Source organism: Neoarius graeffei, chromosome 7, assembly GCF_027579695.1.
Source record: "Neoarius graeffei isolate fNeoGra1 chromosome 7, fNeoGra1.pri, whole genome shotgun sequence".
Classification (NCBI taxonomy): Eukaryota; Metazoa; Chordata; class Actinopteri; order Siluriformes; family Ariidae; genus Neoarius; species Neoarius graeffei.
This window is the reverse complement of record NC_083575.1, coordinates 100,771,531-100,785,946: the sequence shown is the minus strand read 5'-3', so window position 1 is coordinate 100,785,946 and position 14,416 is coordinate 100,771,531. Positions and strand designations below refer to the sequence as shown.

General features: G+C 45.3%; 1 protein-coding gene across 10 annotated transcripts in view; it reads right to left on the bottom strand.

The window, feature by feature from the left end:
- Positions 1-14,416, bottom strand: part of LOC132889818 (zinc finger protein ZFP2-like) — a 101,776-nt gene that overhangs the window by 66,377 nt on the left and 20,983 nt on the right. For 3 of the 10 annotated variants that reach the window (XM_060926677.1, XM_060926674.1, XM_060926678.1), the window contains one exon: positions 13,981-14,117. The exons of 5 other annotated variants lie outside the window; for them this stretch is intronic. The gene's annotated coding sequence lies outside the window, so the exon portion shown is untranslated. Of the gene's footprint in view, positions 1-13,959; positions 14,118-14,416 lie in introns of all 10 variants that reach the window. 2 more of the 10 variants (XM_060926680.1, XM_060926679.1) reach the window with 2 other exon arrangements.

Genomic DNA, 14,416 nt, shown 5'->3' with positions numbered 1-14,416 from the left:
AGCGGCTCTCAGAAGTAAAGATGGGAAGAGGATCACCAATCCCCCTAATTCTGCACCGACAAATAGTGGAGCAATATCAGAAAGGAGTTTGACAGTGTAAAATTGCAAAGAGTTTGAACATATCATCTACAGTGCACAATATCATCAAAAGATTCAGAGAATCTGGAAGAATCTCTGTGCATAAGGGTCAAGGCCGGAAAACCATACTGGGTGCCCGTGATCTTCGGGCCCTTAGACGGCACTGCATCATATGCAGGCATGCTTCTGTATTGGAAAATCACAAAATGGGCTCAGGAATATTTCCAGAGAACATTATCTGTGAAGACAATTCACCGTGCCATCCGCCGTTGCCAGCTAAAACTGTATAGTTCAAAGAAGAAGCCGTATCTAAACATGATCCAGAAGCGCAGACGTCTTCTCTGGGCCAAGGCTCATTTAAAATGGACTGTGGCAAAGTGGAAAACTGTTCTGTGGTCAGACGAATCAAAATTTGAAGTTCTTTATGGAAATCAGGGACGCCGTGTCATTCGGACTAAAGAGGAGAAGGACGACCCAAGTTGTTATCAGCGCTCGGTTCAGAAGCCTGCATCTCTGATGGTATGGGGTTGCATTAGTGCATGTGACATGGGCAGCTTACACATCCGGAAAGACACCATCAATGCTGAAAGGTATATCCAGGTTCTAGAGCAACATATGCTCCCATCCAGACGACGTCTCTTTCAGGGAAGACCTTGCATTTTCCAATATGACAATGCCAAACCACATACTGCATCAATTACAGCATCATGGCTGCGTAGAAGAAGGGTCCGGGTACTGAACTGGCCAGCCTGCAGTCCAGATCTTTCACCCATAGAAAACATTTGGTGCATCATAAAACGGAAGATACAACAAAAAAAGACCCAAGACAGTTGAGCAACTAGAATCTTACATTAGACAAGAATGGGTTAACATTCCTATCCCTAAACTTGAGCAACTTGTCTCCTCAGTCCCCAGATGTTTACAGACTGTTGTAAAGAGAAAAGGGGATGTCTCACAGTGGTAAACATGACCTTGTCCCAACTTTGAGATGTGTTGTCATGAAATTTAAAATCACCTATGTAGAGAAGAAGGTTGTACATAGAGAAGGAATAGGGGCAGTCGTAGTATGCTGCCCTGTGGTGTAGGCCTCAACATTAACTTTTGACACCTTTTGCCCTGCAGGGCAACTGGCCTCAAAAAATTTTTACCCCCCTTGAATTTCCTTTTGCCCTAAAATTTTGCGGTACTTCGGCAAGTTTTCAAGTACATGGTTCAAGGCAATACTGATATGTTTTCTAGGGGTATAACTGAGTTATTTAAACAAAACTACATTTTTTTAAACATTTATTTCTGCAACAGAACAACAAGACAAGCCCTGAAAACATAAAATCAATATCATATAATGTAAGACTTCTGTATGGTACTAGTTCGTAATACATCTTTTTATATGGAGTTTAGGACACAAAACACACTTTTTTGCCTACAACAATGACTAGCAATATTGCAAAGATGAATCATAAAACTAAAAACATTATAAAACAGGAGTCTGTACTGCAATACTGTCTTATCATTCAGTTTTCCATTGCCTTTAGGAGAAAATTAAACAACCGGTCCTCCTCAGCTTCACATGCATGATGGGCCAATGTCCATGATAAATGGGGTAAGATATATTTATCTATGGGATAATTCACTATGTAAATGATATATATTTACTGTAGAGGGTGTGGTTTACTATTTGAGACAAAAGCACATCTTTCCATTCATTGAATGTATTTACTACTAGCTTTTATTACAGGAGTGATTATAGTTACTATATTACTACAGCTACAATTGGAATGTGCTGATTCTCTTAACGTATGTAATTATTGTTCCATCCACTATGAGATAAAATTAAAATAAAATCTTACAACATTGAAAGTATAAAGTAAAATTTTATTTTACAAATAACACTTCAGATATTGTTTTAACAATAATAAGCATCACTGTATAAATGATAGAGTGCAGATAGCTCTGTAACTAGATGTCCTTGGGGTTGTTGATAGAGGTCTGCGCGGGACAGAATTTTCAGTCCTGCTCCCGCAAAGAATTATGATTTTCAGTCCCGCTCCTGCCCGCAAATCCCGCATGATGCAGACGTTCGCGTTATTTCTCATGAAAGTTCCTGTCATTGGCTTGGGGAATTAAACATGCTGAGCTCTCCACTGACCGATCCTTCATTTATTGTAAGTTTATTGTTTAGACTCTGACACATTCCAAGTTGAGCGCTGCATGCGCTCATGATTGACAGCTCTCGCTTTGCGCACTCCCACTTCCGAGTCTGTGACGTTATGATTCCAACCGCGATTTCATTCTCCTCTCATATGAAGTGTTGTGCAACCACAACCAGCTCCTCAGATTATACACTGTCTATTTCTCACTTTAAATTGAACAATCTGTGCGATACACAGTCCTTTTTAATACTAGTTAATACTTAATACTTTAATACTTAGGACTAATACTCTTGACGTTTTAACGGTAAATGTACCTCTTTTTAAAGCAGCACTTACTTCTGAAGCACTGTGAGCTTCACTAGAGGAGCTCTGCTCTTCTGCCATGATCGGAGATCTCAAACACGGAAGAGCGGAAAGGAATCAGAAATGTACGCGAGATTAGACCACATCCGCAAATTTAGGCATCTTAAAATGTTTTTATTAATGCCAAATAAAATATCCAGCACAAATTATATACGATAGACATAAATTAATAATTTATAAATTTTATTTTAAACACGTTTTTAGTTAGCGGGACTGCAGCTTATCACCTCTCCCGCCCGCAATGTGCACTCCCCCTCCCGCCCGCGCCCACAATGAGCTTTCAAAATTTGTCCCACGCCGCACTGCTTTGCGTCGGGTCCCGCGGGTCCCCCGCAGGAGTGCAGGGCTCTAGTTGTTGGGACACAGAGGGGCAGGAATACTCTCTAACCCACAGTTTAGGTCAAAGCCCTTCAAGAGTAAATGCTTTGGCTTTCGCAACATTCTGTTCCCAAAAGCTGGTGTTGGGGAAAAAAAAGTCTTTACACAAAGAAGGTTTTCTTGCTTTTATAGTGTGTTTTTTTTAAACTATTCTTCCGTGTTGGGACTCTTCGGGAAAAAGAAGGTACATTTCAACATGTAGCTAATGCTAGGCTCAGGCATGCTACTGGGGATATCTTAAAAAAAAAAAAAAAAGTGAATGTCAAGCCAGGGGGTGTGCAGGGGCAACACCCCGCACTCCAGGACCTTTTCACAGAATTCATAGCACATATTTTAATATTTGAGAAACTTTCAAAATAAAATGCATGCAAACTTTCAAATTACAAGAACATAATTTTTCACACTTTCAAGAAATCTCATGACCACTGAGGGGTATTTCATCTGACTGGCTCCACTCCTCTGACTAGTGGAGGGATACTAAAACTTATCAAACATCATTACCATTTTAACAAGTTTATTTTCAGTAAATATTACTGAAACAGGATAGCATTTTTGAAAATTAGTTAATACAAAAACAAATGTACATTATTTCATAGCTCATAACTTTATTATATTGCTGAAAAATTACACATCCCAAGTTGGCAGCATGCTTTTTCTTTTGTGGAACAGTCTTTCAAAGTTTTCCCCAGTCCATGAATCAGCTTGTAAGTTGCACTACTTCTTGCCATGTGAAGTGCATCCAAGGCTTTTTTTTTTTTTTTTTAATCTTTAGCTGCTTCTTTACGCAAGGCTACAAGGTCTTCTACATCACTCATAGCCAGTTTTCTCTGCAGCAAAAGCTAAGATTAAAGCCTGAAAAAATAAGTTTTAAAAGAAGTTAAAATCACAGTACATATCTGCTAGTATCAACATGTACAGTATTTAAATTTGAGAAGTATTAAACCACAATAACAGTTTCATGCAAAAGCATATAGGCCTATAGCCTATTAGATTCACTAACTGTTCTATTGTGTATTACGAAGACTCACGTACACTAAACTACATTTGATTCGTTAAACTTAGCCTGCAGTAGATCTAAATATTTAATAAGTTTTATCTGCATAAAAATACTTGTGAGGTATTTTCATTTTCATGATTTTGCAATTATAAGTAACTCAAAACTAGATCTAAATGTCAAATCAGTAGCATTTCATTCTAAATTTGAAACTTTTCTCTATAATTAGGATATCCTTTGCATTGTTTGACAGTTAAGAGGAAAGTGCCAAAAACTTCGGCAAAAAGTGGTTTCTTACCTTAATATGTGCTTTCCTGTCCACAAATGGTGTCAGATGCTTAGACAGTGTAGCTGCAGGCTTTTCCCAGGCTTGTAAGTAAACAGGGCTAATGCCACATGTCAAATCTTGTTTTTGTGCATCTTCCCGGCGACGAGTGAAAAAAATTACTCGGCAGTTGAATATTTGACCACTTTTCATACAGTTTCCATGCGCGTCCTTTTGTTTTGATATGGTCGACCAGGGCAAAGCAACCACGATCAGCATAGTTAGTCTCTGCATCACACAAGACGCACCTGCATTTACCAGCAATGTCAACTTTCCGGTAATATTCACCCACAGTAGTGTCCGTTTCTTTATTGTTATAAACGACTCAATGGTTTTGAACACCATTCTCAATTCCATCTCATTCTGCACCCACTATCAACTTCCCTTGCTCAGTTTTCTTCTTTTCGATCAATAATTTTTGCCATTGTTCAAAATATTCACTTTCTAACTTCGAAATGCGGTTACCACGTTGTAAACAAGCAAGAACAAGCTACAATATAGTCATGTCGCCGATTGGCTACATTAGTAACGCTGGACACATTTTCTTCCAATCACAAACCTCGTTACACACGCATAATCAGCGTCAAGGTCAGTCCGTAAAACACGAAACGGGACACGGAATCAGATGCAAAAGAGCAAATATTACATTTGCACATTTACCGCAAGTCAACACCTCTCCCGATTTTTGAGTATTTTGGCATTTCACAAAATTTTCAAAATTTATTCAAATCCGCGAATTTTCGCGGATCCGTGACCAAATAGCATGCCAGTAGGCTACTAATCCACACCGTCACTCCAGTCGTTTTGAGGAATTCTGTATGGATCATAACCGCTAATAAACTCTAATTTCCGCATATATCTATCCTGCGCTTCTTTCTGACTAAGATTATCCAAGCAATCTAGTAGTAGAGCTTTTTTTAGCTGTAGTTTTATTCAAACAATGGCAACAGATGCCAGACATCTAAACTTAGCTTCAGACCATTCGTAGTGATGAAAAGCACAAATGTAATTTTTTTTTTTCGTTTCCATTTCCGGTTGAGAGTACGTCGTGCGCATTCTGGCTGCCGCTTCTCACCAGAGCTTTTTTATTTATTTTTTTTCTATTTTTTTTTTCTGTGTTTGTGTAGTTTGATGTTTGAGTGTTTTGTCCGCCGGTTATGGTGTAGCTCCGGACCCAGTTTTGGGCGTCGGTTCCCTCCAGGCCTTGGTTCGCCGTGGGCAATGCCTGCGCTCCCAGCTGTGGACTGCAGTGAGCTCGTTGCTCATTTTACATCGTGGAGGTCCAACGCTCTGCGCTTTAACGCTTGGCGTGATGTTCCGAGCAACGTTGCTCGGTGGTGTCGCGGCGGCTGTGCAGGCGGTTTGGGACACACCAGCGCTCTGCGTGGCGGAGCTTCTCTGCTCACTTTGTGGATCCACGGCGTGGTGTTTGAATGATGTTGCTGACGGCGTCACGGCGGCGGTGCTGGAGATGTGGGACTTGTTTTCGTGTGCCTTTTGGTGGGACTGTGGCTGCTACACCACGGGAATTACATCCTGACCCCTACTTGGTGGACTTTTTACTTTTTATTTATATTATCTTTTTTTTTCTTTCCTTGTCTATAATTGTAAAGCGTCCTTGGGTTTTTTGAAAGGCGCTATATAAATTTAACTTATTATTATTATTATTAAATGCACACGCATGCCTGAAGTGAGCCAATCAGAATTGCCATTACAAATCGGGAAAAAAAAAAAAAAAACAGAACAGCAATCACAGGAGAGGCGAGGATGCTAGTTAACATGTCTTGTTTTTTGTAACATACTGTGGCAGTGGGGGCTTGGTCAAGCGTCAGTCTGTGACCGGAGGGCGGAGTCAGGGAAGGTAAGTGGCAGAATCACTACACCTGATGTGAATTAACCCGTGTTTGTGTGTCTTCCCAGCAACCACGCCCTATATAAGGAGAGAGAGGGCAGAGGAAGGGAGCTCTCTCCCGCACCAGAAAACTTGTGTGTGTGTGCATGCGAGCGACTGGGAGAGTGTGAAATTAAAGCTGAAAAGCTAAAATAAGAGTGTTTTGGAACTCAGTTCTGGCCTGCCGTACTTCTGTGCTCCACCCACCCACACTGACTTCTACAGTGGTGCTGAAACCTGGGAACCCGAGCACAGAAGAGAACAGCCCCATGGAATCCTCCCCCTTCGCAGACCTGATCCACGCCCTCACCACGGCCCAACAGAGCCAGCACCAGGCGTTGCTCGCCCTCCGAAAGGAGCAAGAACAACGGTTCGAGGCCCTGGTGCTGGCGCAACAGGAAGATCGTCAGGCGTTCCAGCACCTCCTCGCATCGGAGGGGGCCACCATCTCCACCGCTGCGGGTCCACTCCACCTCACCCCGACGAAGATGGGCCCGCACGACGACCCCGAGACCTTCCTCACACTATTTGAACAAGCAGCAGAAGCCTCGGGGTGGCTGGTGGAACAGCACGCGGCGCGCCTCCTCCCCCTGCTAACGGGCGAGGTGCAGCTGGCCGCGCTACAGCTCCCTGCTGACAGCCAGCTGGTCTACGCGGACCTGGCCGCGCTACAGCTCCCTGCCGACAGCCGGCTGGTCTACGCGGACCTGCACCGGGCCGTCCTCCAGCGTGTGGGGCGCACCCCCGAACAACATCAGCAGCGCTTCCGCGCTCTGCACCTAGAGGAGATCAGCCGCCCGTTCGCATTTGGCCAGCAACTCCGGGACACCTGCAGGCAGTGGCTGAGGGCTGACAACCGCGATGCTGAAGGAGTCATTGACCTGGTGGCACTGGAGCAGTTCATCGCACAACTCCCCAAAGGAACGGCGGAGTGGGTCCAGTGCCATCGCCCGGCATCACTGGATCGGGCCATCGAGTTGGCGGAGGATCATTTGGTGGCTGTTCCCGCGGCAGGATCACAGATCCCCTCTTCACTTCTCTTCTCTCCTCTCTCCCCCTCCCCTTCTGTGTCTCGTCCTCGCCCTATTTTCCCACCGCGGAGGCAGGGGCCGGCTTCCTCACAGCCGGTCCGCCACACCCGTGGTGTCCTCCCGTTTCCCACTTCCGTGTCTGTCTCTCCCCCCCCAGGTGAGTAAGCCCCAGAGTACCAGTGCAGAAAGAAAGCCCGGGCTGGTTTGCTGGCGCTGCGGGGAGCCGGGCCACCTCCAACAGCAGTGCTCGGTGATGGAAGTGGGCGCGGTGGTTCAGATCCCGGATGCGCCAGGAGCCACCCTGGATCGGGCCGGAGCGTATCGCATACCGGTGAGTATCCAAGGAGATACACATCAGGCTTTGGTGGACTCTGGCTGCAGTCAGACCTCAATTCACCAAAGCCTGGTGCAAGACGAGGCATTGGGGGGAGCACAGGGGGTGAAGGTGTTGTGTGTGCATGGGGATGTTCACAGCTACCCTTTAGTATCAGTCCACATTTTTTTCAGAGGGGAAAAATTTAGAATAAAGGCGGCAGTTAATCCTCGCCTCACCCACTCGATAATTTTGGGGACTGATTGGCCAGGATTCGGGGCATTAATGAGTCATTTAGTGAAGAGTGGGTCCTGCCATAGTTCAGCAAGGGGAGGTCCCGGTGTCGCTTTGGCAGGAGCAGCTGTCACAGAGCCGTCTATGTCATCTCTGCGTCAGAGTGAGGAGCCGCCGGCTCCTCCTCCCTCTCTCGGGGAATCCCTGGCGGATTTCCCGTTAGAGCAGTCGCGAGACGAGACTGTGCGGCATGTGTTTGACCAAGTGAGAGTCAGTCATCGATGGTCAAACGCTCCAGCCAAACGCCACCCCATCCTTCCCTTATTTTTCTATTATGAAGGATAGATTATATCGAGTGACGGAGAACACTCAGACTAAAGAACAAATCACGCAGCTCTTGATTCAAAAAAGACGCCGGGAATTGGTATTCCAGGTGGCTCACTTTAATCCCATGGCTGGACACTTAGGGCAGGATAAAACATTAGCCCGAATAATGGCCCGGTTCTATTGGCCGGGGATTCGCGGCGATGTCCGTAGGTGGTGTACGGCGTGCCGCGAATGCCAGTTAGTAAATCCAGCGGCCATCCCAAAAGCGCCTTTGCGCCCTCTACTGTTAATCGAGACCCCGTTCGAAAGAATTGGGATGGATCTCGTCGGGCCATTAGATCGGTCAGCACAAGGGTACCGCTTTATATTAGTTCTGGTGGACTATGCAACGCGATACCCGGAAGCAGTGCCTCTTTGCATTATCTCAGCACGCAGTATTGCGGAAGCACTCTTCCACGTCATCTCCCGAGTTGGAATCCCGAAAGAGATTCTGACTGATCAAGGCACCTCGTTTATGTCACGAACACTGAACGAACTGTATGGGTTATTAGGTATTAAGCCGATCTGCACCAGTGTTTATCACCCACAAACAGATGGTTTAGTTGAACGATTCAATCGCACCATCAAAAATATAATTAAGAAATTCGTAAGCAAGGACGCACATAATTGGGATAAATGGCTCGAACCCTTGTTGTTTGCAGTGCGAGAGGTCCCACAAGCCTCCACGGGGTTCTCCCCGTTCGAATTGTTATATGGGCGTAAGCCGCGTGGCATTTTAGATGTGCTGCGAGAAAATTGGGAGGAGGAACCTTCACCAAGTAAAAATGAAATTCAATACGTTATTGACCAGCGCGCAAAACTCCACACACTCATGCACCTAACCCAGGAGAATTTGCGGCAGGCCCAAGAACGGCAAACCCGCCTGTATGACAAGGGTACGCGCCTTAGGGAGTTTGCACCGGGAGATAAAGTACTCGTACTGTTGCCCACATCAAGCTCCAAATTAATCGCCAAGTGGCAAGGACCCTTTGAGGTCACATGGCGAGTCGGGGACGTCGACTATGAGGTGAGGCGAACAGACAGGGGTGGGGCACTACAGATTTACCACCTCAATCTACTCAAACTCTGGAACGAGGAGGTCCCCGTGGTGTTGGTGGTTCCGGAGAAGGCGGAGCTGGGGCCGGAGGTTCAAAAGGGAGTATTGGTATCACGTACCTCTCCGGTCCCCTGTGGAGACCACCTCTCCCCAACACAACTCGCGGAGGTTGCCCAGTTGCAGACCGAATTTTTGGACATGTTCTCGCCCCTGCCCGGCCGCACTGACCTCATAGAGCACCACATTGAGATGCCCCCGGGGGTGGTAGTGCATAGCCGCCCTTACTGGCTACCCGAACACAAGAAAAAAAGTGGTTCGGGAAGAACTTGAGGCCATGCTCGAAATGGGCATCGTCGAGGAGTCCCACAGCGACTGGAGCAGCCCGGTGGTCTTGGTATCCAAGGTCGACGGGTCGGTCCGGTTCTGTGTAGACTATAGAAAAAAAAGTCAACGCGGTGTCTAAATTCAACGTGTACCCAATGCCTCGTATTGATGAATTGCTCAATCGACTCAGCACGGCTCGCTTTTACTCGACACTGGATTTGACAAAGGGTTATTGGTAGATCCCCTTGACTCCATTATCCCGAGAAAAAATGGCCTTTTCCACACCGTTCGGCTTACGCCAGTTTGTCACACTTCCTTTTGGGCTGTTTGGGGCGCCCGCTACGTTTCAGCGGCTGATGGATAGGGTCTTCTGCCCCCACGCCACCTATGCTGCCGCGGACCTTGACGATATCATTATTTATAGTAATGACTGGCCGCGGCACCTACAACACCTGAGGGCCGTCCTTAGGTCGCTGAGGCGGGTGGGTCTCACAGCCAACCCAAAGAAGTGTGCAATTGGGCAGGTGGAAGCACGGTATCTGGCCTTCCACTTGGGCAATGGGCAGGTGCATCCCCAAATTAACAAGACTGCAGCGATTGCGGCCTGCCCAAGGCCCAAGACCAAAAAGGGGGTGAGACAGTTCCTGGGGCTGGCTGGCTATTATCGTAGGTTTATACCTAATTATTCGGACGTCACCAGCCCGCTGACTGATCTCACTAAAAAGGGGGCACCAGATCCGGTCCAGTGGACGGAGCAATGCCAGCGGGCTTTTTCTGAGGTAAAGGCTGCACTGTGTGGGGGGCCACTGTTACACTCCCCTGACTTTTCTCTCCCTTGTATATTGCAGATAGATGTGTCGGACAGAGGGCTGGGGGCTGTTTTGTCCCAGGAGGTGGAGGATCGCCCAGTGCTGTACATTAGCCGGAAGCTGTCAGTGCGTGAGGGGCGCTACAGCACCATAGAGAAAGAGTGCCTGGCCATCAAGTGGGTGGTCCTCACCCTCCGTTACTACCTGCTGGGATGCCCTTTCACCTTCTGTTCGGACCACGCGCCCCTCCAGTGGCTCCACCACATGAAGTATGCCAATGCATGGATCACCCATTGGTATCTGACACTCCAGCCCTTTAACTTCAAGGTGGTCCACAGGCCAGGGGCGCAGATGGTCGTGGCGGACTTTCTCTCCTGTCAAGGGGGGGAGGGGGAGTCGGCTGCGGGCCGGACGGCTGCCCGGCCTGAGTCGGGCGGTGGGGGTATGTGGCAGTGGGGGCGTGGTCAAGCGTCAGTCTGTGACCGGAGGGCGGAGTCAGGGAAGGTAAGTGGCAGAATTACTACACCTGATGTGAATTAACCTGTGTTTGTGTGTCTTCCCAGCAACCACGCCCTATATAAGGAGAGAGAGGGCAGAGGAAGGGAGCTCTCTCCCGCACCAGAAAACTTGTGTGCGTGCGAGCGACTGGGAGAGTGTGAAATTAAAGCTGAAAAGCTAAAGTAAAAGAGTTTTGGAACTCAGTTCTGGCCTGCCGTACTTCTGTGCTCCACCCACCCACACTGACTTCTACACATACTCGCTCGAAAATCATTTTTGTGCTTAAAGAAGCTGACCATAGGTGTGCCCGAACGGGCCTAACTCACTAAAATATTTCTGCCCGAATATCTTCGTCAAGCAAATCGGGCATTCGGGCAATGCCTGGTGTTGAGGCTTGTGGTACTCCGGATAGTACTGGCAGGCTATTTGATGTGACTTCCTGCACAATATAATATTAATAGCTACTTGAAAATATCATAGCCAAACAACTGCAAAATCAAATCAGAGATGCCAAAGTAAGCCAGTTTGTAAATTAATCTATGGGAAACACTGCCAAATGCTTTAGCCAGATTTAAATAGATAATGTCCGTCTGCATACCCTTATCCAAGCCTTGACTCATATTATAGTAGAAGAATAACAGCTGTGTAAAAGTAGATCGACCTTTAAGAAAACTATATTGACACTTGGTAAATGAATGTAAGAGATGGACTTTTATATGCCATCATGTGAGAGTTTGAAGACAGCAGTCTCTTAGTGTGGATGTGTCTTCAACTGGGAAGTGTGCCAAGGACTGCATTGTAGATGCCTAATAAGTGGTGTCTCAGACCACGTCCTCTATTCAGTGATGGTCATTCCAGGTTGACAAAGATGACTTCTTTTACTCCCCTTTCAAACCACCAGTCTTCTCTGGCTAGAATGTGTACATTGCAGTCCTGAAATGAGTGTCCTTTGTTACGGAGATGAAGATAGACTGCAGAATCCTGGCCCGAGGAACTGGCTCTCCTGTGTTGAGCCATGCGCTTGTGAAGCGGTTGTTTCATTTCCCCAATGTACAGGTCTGCACATTCCTCACTGCATTGAATTGCGTACACTATGTTGTCCTGATTACGCCTGGATATTTGGTCGTTAGGGTCAACAAATTTCTGCCTCGGAGTGTTACTGGGTCTGAAGTGTACAGCGATATTGCGTTTGTAAAAGATCCTCTTGAGTTTCTCAGATAGTCCAGAAATGCAGGGAATGACAATGTTCTTGAGTTTGCTGCTGTTTTCTTCCCTGTTGGTTATATTTCTTTTTCTTCTTGACAAAAGCCCAGTTGGGAGAACATCCTGACCAGCTGCATCACCGTGTGGTACGGCGCCTGCACCGTGTCCTGCTGCAAGAATCTGCAGCACATCGTGAGGGCAGCTGAGAGGATCATTGGTGTCTCTCTCCCTTCTCTTATGGATATCTATAACTCCCGCCTCACCCGAAAAGCCATCAGGATTGCAAGTGACCCCACCCACCCATCTCACAGCCTCTTCAGCCTGCTGCTGTCGGGGAGGAGACTGCGGAGTCTCCGGGCCAAAACCAGCAGGCTCAAGGACAGTTTCCTTCACCAGGCGGTCAGGAGGCTCAACTCCCTCCCTGTTCTGCTCCTCCTCCCCCCTCTGCCCCCTGCCACAGATTCTGCCCACACACACCCCTGCCCCCCGCCACAGATTCTGCCCACACACACCCCTGCCCCCCCTTCAGCATCTGACATCATGTCACCCTCACAGTCTCCCCCCCACACACACACTCAACATTCATTCGCACACTGAACTCAGGGACTGCACATTTCACTTTACCTCGTTCATTTGCACTATTCCACACTACCTCACCTTAACAGCTATTGGTTTATTGTTTATACTGTTTACTTCATGTTTACCTGCTATACCTCAAGTGCCCTTGACTGTTTATGTCCCTTTGCTCCAATTTATGTGTAATATGTGTGTGTGTATATATATATATATATATATATATATATATATATATATATATATATATATGAGTGATTCCACGCTTATGGGTACTGAAATGGGGACATGAACTTATTTTTTAAAAATTCACCTAAAACCATTTCTTTTTTTACCATCAGGTCACAAAACATGTAATCTTTAATGTATGATATGTTAAAAGATAACTTTAATTTTCTGAGATGTAATAAAAACATATTTATATGCCAAAGTCAGAACGTAACAGAAGTGTTGTGGACATATATATTCTCAATTTTAACAATGTAGAATTACTTTTTGAAACATAGGAAGGTGATGTTTTAGCAAATATAATTAATAAACATGTGTAGTAGAATAAACATACACATTCTTTCAATAAGATTAACATGGTATATAGCTAGATTGTAATTAATTTGTAACAGACGCGAGATGGACAATCGTAACAGAAGTAATGTAACAGACATCATTTTGGAACTCATAGGCTTGACTTTGGCATATAAATATGTTTTTATTACATCTCAGAAAATTAAAGTTATCTTTTAACATATCATTCATTAAAGATTACATGTTTTGTGACCTGATGGTAAAAAAAGAAATGGTTTTAGGTGAATAAGTTCATGTCCCCATTTCAATACCCATAAGCATGGAATCACTCATATATATATATATATATATATATATATATATATATATATATATATCTCTCAGGATTAGAAATTCATATATTTTTTCACCAGCCAGCCAGACTAGTTACCTTCCAAAGTAACTAGCCAAACAGAAAATCAACTAGCCAAAATTTGTTCATGTATGAATTTTACTTCTGTCAAAAATAACACAAAAGAGAGTAGTTACCATTGTTCATGACTAATGTGCATTTATTTCAAGACCTGAGTATTTTGATACTGTTGTTAAATATACATAAATGAGAACAACACAGAGCACCATAAAATAATATCAACAAATAACAATATATTGGAAAACTTGGCAACTTGGTGTATGAGTATTGAAAACAAATATACTTACTGTCATGACTATAGCACCCAAAATATGTCCAACATGCTTTCTGTATTTAACCATTTATGAGAGAGAAAGCATTAGGAGCTTCATATTGACTAGGAATCAACTTGAAAAAAAATTATTATTCCATAAAAATCATATCACAGCCAAGGCCTACCCTGCTCCCACGTTTGCTTACAAGTCCTTTGTCGTTTCTCCTTCTCCTTCTCGTACGCTTTATCGGCAGCCTTTTTCTCCTCTTCAGACCAAGGTCGCTTTGTCCCAGTCTCTGGCGGTTTCTGTACACCTTTCAGAAAATTCCACATCGCAACGTAGCTTTGGCAGATGTAGATGTAAACAACAACAAAAACACATGTTTAAATGGACGATAATGTGGCCACATCTATTGAATTTGATAACGTGATTACCGCGATATTCAACGAGATGCGTTATATGCATGCGCAGTAGTGGAAAAAAAACAACAGCCTGACTCGTACACGATATGATTTGGAATTCCTCGGTATTTTCCGTCCTGCCGATAAACACAGACACGGTATGCGCTTAATATGTGGTGGCTTTAGTTGACGGTGTGTCTGAATCTTCGCTTCATATACATTTTTTATTGACAGGAATTA